The sequence below is a fragment of the Vipera berus genome (assembly GCF_964194415.1).
Source record: "Vipera berus genome assembly, chromosome: Z".
NCBI lineage: Eukaryota > Metazoa > Chordata > Lepidosauria > Squamata > Viperidae > Vipera > Vipera berus.
In genome coordinates, this window is record NC_138205.1 from 125,180,156 (window position 1) to 125,185,076 (window position 4,921).

The following is a 4,921-nucleotide window of genomic DNA, read 5'->3' on the forward strand; positions in this document are numbered from 1 at the left end:
CAGTTCAATGTGGGAACATATTTCAGTATAGTTCCAAATGTGAAATAAGATCTTGAGATGTTTCTAAAAGCAAATCCACTCATTCCCTCTGTTGACTGCTTAGCTCAAGTGCACCTATCCAGCAGCAGAGCAGAATAGTTTGAAGGCATCAAGGGACATCAAAGCAACAGCCCGTTATGTCATATACCAGGGGTCTTCAAACTTGGCCCTTTTATGACTTGTGGACTTCAACTCCCAGAATTCCTCAGCCAGGCATGCCTGGCTGAGGAATTCTGGGAGCTGAAGTCCACAAGTCATAAAAGGGCCAAGTTTGAAGACCCCTGTCATATACTGTAGATTAAGGACTTTCTGTGGATGACATTCATTGACCCTTTCTTGTAGTTTTCAACTTTGATTTTTACAGAAACTGGATGCAGAGGAACTTTCAGTTCTGATGCAAGCTCTTCTTCTGAGGGGGATGTGCTTGGGTGCTACAGAAGAATTCTTGGCTGGGGAATTCTGGGAATTGAGATTCACTCCTCTTAAAGTTGACAAGGCTGAGAAACATTGATCTAGATTCCATTGGTTAGATTAGAAGATGTAAAGATGCATTTTTTGGGGAGAAGGAACATTTTAACGAATTTCCACAGGACTGAAAGCAGAAATGAGATGAATTCTTTCAGTAGGGAAGGTGACATGGGTTGGATCATCCAAGGAGACCGTTTCTTGAGATATAAATCCTTGCAGAATTCAAAATATATGGTTCTCTCTTGGTTTTGAGGTAAAGAATGGAAGTTGAGCAACATCCCTGAAGAACACATTTAATTCCTCAAAAGAGAGAAAAAGAATTTTGGAATACTTCAAATGTCCTGGTTGATTGAGTTTTTCTTTCTGGGAATGAAACTCATCCTAGTTTTTCTCTCTTCCTAGTATTTGTTTAGATAACCACTGAGCCATAAATATATAATAGTCATTGTGGATTTTGTTTTAGCTGAAACAAATACTTTTAATCATTTGTGTACTTTGTGGGTGGGGTCTTTGTTACATGCTGTAATCCTATCACTGTCCATGGGGGGGGGGAAGGAGTAAAAGAAATTGGGAAATAAATATTCTTCTAAAGAGAACATGGTGTTGTTTGGTTTGGACTGATTTTAGTCACAGTGAATGCGGAAGAAGAAGCATCTTTGGCATCCCAATTACTTTACTGAAACTGGAAAAAGTATAGTTGTTGCTAATTGATAAACTTGTATCTCCAGCCAGAAAAGTATCTTCTCAGAAGGACAGTTCAAGTGGATGGTGTTGGTAGGCCAAGGTTGGGAGAAGACAAATGACATTTTTTTCCAATATTTCATAAGAGGAGGAGGAGGAGGAGGAGGAGGAGGAGGAGGAAGAGGAGGAGGAGAATCTCAATGACCATCAATGAATAGCTAGCCAACTTGTCTCCCAATTGCTATAATAAGATTAGCATTCCATATAGTTGTGTCTATGACAAGGGTGGAGACCTTGATATGGAATACTAGAAAGTTCAGCAATTTTAGGAGGGTCATCTATTTCCGTCTTCCAGTATGAACTACAAATCTTTGATAGGAACCAAACTACAGTATTACATGCTTGACCTTCTTCAAAACTTGGAAACTAATGAAACTCGCTTGCTAGCTGATGAAAGGAAACTGAGAAATATTTTTCAATAGCTTTGTCATAACAACTAGCATATCTGCACTTAACTATTCTATTAGTCTTCATTTCTAAGGTTGCTTAGAGAATAGGTGGAACCCCCCCCCCTTCTTTGAGGCAGCTCCTCAAATACTGGAATACTGCTATCATGTCACCCCTGTTTCTTCTTTTCTTTAGACTAGCCAAACCCAAGTCCTGCAGGCGTTCTTCATATGTTTTAGTCTCCAGGCCTTGGATCATCTTAGTTGCTCTTCTCTGAATTGTCATAGACCTTCCCAATTGGTGTCTGACCAGCAAAGTCAATGGAGAAAGCCAGATTCGCTTAATGAAAATGTGATTCACTTAACAGCTGCAGTGATTCACTTAACAATCTGGCAAAAAAAAAGTTGTAAAATTGGGCACTTAATAAATACTTTGCTTAACAATGGAAATTCTGGTCCCAGTTGTGGATGTAAGTATATTCTACCCGTATTCTCAAAGGCATGTAATCCTGAAGATAGGCACAATTGTTAAAATGGTGAATTTCCATCACAGTAGATCTCATCCGTCCTTTTCACTTCTGAGCCTAGTTCTGACTTAAAAGAATTTCAGTTCAGCCTGAAGCTCTTGGTTTGCTTTGACAAATTATAGTTAAGACGAAGATCGGCAAAACAAAAGTGACAGTGACATCGTTTGGTTCCTTTCCTTTGCCTCAATGAAAAGCAGAGTTGAAGTGACTCCCATCCAATTCTCCTGCCTGCTCGAGTGAGGTGGATGGATGCATTTTTAATGTGTTTTTCTATTTCTGAGCCGAGTGCATGATTAATGTTTCTGCCAATTCCTTTTTCTTTGCTAATTCCAAACGCTTGAGAAAAATTTTCCTTGGTTTCGATGGCGTCAACTTTCAAGGAAGAAATGCATGGCTTCTGTAGTAATTAGCAGTCATCAAAACTCAAACTCAGAACTCACCATAATGATAGTACGAAAAAAAAATATACAGGACATTGTAGCAACATCCTGAACTGGGAGCAAGGAAATTAATGTCCAGTTTATATAAAATTACTATAAAAAGGTGAAGGTGGCAGCACAGGAATTCCAAACAATACCTTTGCCTTCAAATGTGAATCTGTGCAGACACAAATACATCACTTTGGGTGATGGGGGATGCAGCCTCTCTTGTATTGGCTTGCATTTGAGCCTAATGGTTATCACCTCCTTATCACTATAATTCCTCCTCATTGAAAAGGAAGCATCAGATCAATGTAATCATTCTGATGTTTATTTTTATTTATTATTACGCCATTACTATAAATAAATGTACATGATGAACAGTCCTAATATTCCTTCCTCCTGTTTTCCTCATAACAGCCCTGTGAGGTGGGTTAGGCTGAGCGAGAAGGACTGGCTCAAAGTCACCAAACAGGTTTTCAGGCCTAAGGCAGGACTAGAACTCATAGTCTCCTGGTGATTGGCCCAAAGTCACCCAACCAGCTTTCATGCCTAAGGCAGGACTATAACTCAAGACACCCCCCCTTTTTTCCAATTTGATGCCTCAAGACACCCCCCCTTTTTTCCAATTTGATGCCTCAGCTATTAGACCAAACTGGCTCTATGGAGCTGACTGTGAAAATCTGGAAATTGAAATCCGTACTTCTGAAAATTGCTGAAATGGAGAAACATGGGAGAGACTGAAATTGAAAAATGAAGAATTTGCCAGCTTGTCAAAGTTGACTCTACTAGGGATGCACACCTGACCCCAAACACTTCCCATCCCCTAAAATTTATCATCAATTGTGTGCACATTGGAAGACAGGCTTCTAGCTGCATTGTGCAAGTTTTCTCTTTCTATCCTAAGGCCAAACAACTGAGAAATACTAAGTTTACAAATGCAAATGTCTGGACCGCTAGTAAAATCCCCCCCCAAATTAGGTGGGTACACAAATAAGGGTTTATCCTACATCTACCCTTATTCAGTCACACATTTTAGAAGTTCATTGCAGCATCCATCCATTATTGCTGACTTTTCTGTCTTTTTGGCAGTATTTGTTGTTGTTAGTTGCGAAGTCGTGTCCGACCCATTGCGACCCTATGGACAATGTTCCTCCAGGCCTTCCTGTCCTCTACCATCTTCTGGAGTCCATCTAGGCTCACGCCTACTGCTTCAGTGACTCCATCCAGCCACCTCATCCTCTGTCGTCCCCTTCTTCTCTTGCCCTCAATCTTTCCCAGCATTAGGCTCTTCTCCAGTGAGTCCTTCCTTCTCATTAGGTGGCCAAAGTATTTGAGTTTTAGCTTCAGGATCTGGCCTTCTAAAGAGCAGTCAGGGTTGATCTCCTCTAGGACTGACCGGTTTGATCGCCTTGCAGTCCAAGGGACTCGCAGGAGTCTTCTCCAGCACCAGAGTTCAAAGGCTTCAATTCTTTGGCGTTCAGCCTTTCTTATGGTCCAGCTTTCACTACCATACATTGCAATTTGGCAGTATAGCAGTGCTCAATTCCATATAAGGCTGAACTCATCTCCACCTCTTCTAGACCCTGCAATCCAAAGTCCATAAAAATCTAGAGATCTGTCTGCAGGAATCTCTTCGAGAATGACCTACCACAGGGGTCTTCAAACTTAGCCCTTTTATGACTTGTGGACTTCAACTCCCAGAACTCCTCAGCCAGGCACACTGGCTGAGGAATTCTGGGAGTTGAAGTCCACAAGTCATAAAAAGGCCAAGTTTGAAGACTCCTGACCTACCACTTTATCCTCACAGGACTAGTAAGTTATTCCATTTCCCGCTGTATCTCAATGTTTGTTTCTCCCTGGCATGAATTCCTACAGGACTGCTGGCCCCAGGCTGTTAAAATAAAAAGCCACTGTAAGCTGCCAGCTGCAAGGCAGAAAGAACAATGACATTAACAGGGAACAACTGTAGCCCTCCATTGTGGTGATGTTTGGTGTTCCTCATCACCCAGATGTTGGTTTGTACTTGTAAACAGGAAGTACAGAACCAAACTGGGACTGGCTTTGCTAATGCTATCTCTTGAAAAAGCAAAACCAAGTTGCCGCATGGATGTCTTATGTGTGCTTCAAAAGTCTTTTGAGTGGAAATCAGGGAGCAAATTTGACTGCTGCTTGGATGCCTATGCATGACGGATGCTCCAGTCATTTCCTCTCCAGAAACTAGCTATTCTAAGGATGGTATATTCGATAAAGCAAGAAAGAATTAGGAAAAATGCTTTGGAAGATCTGAAGATGTAGAAGATGTAGAAGAGCCATGATTGCCCTCTAGTGGTTTCATTGC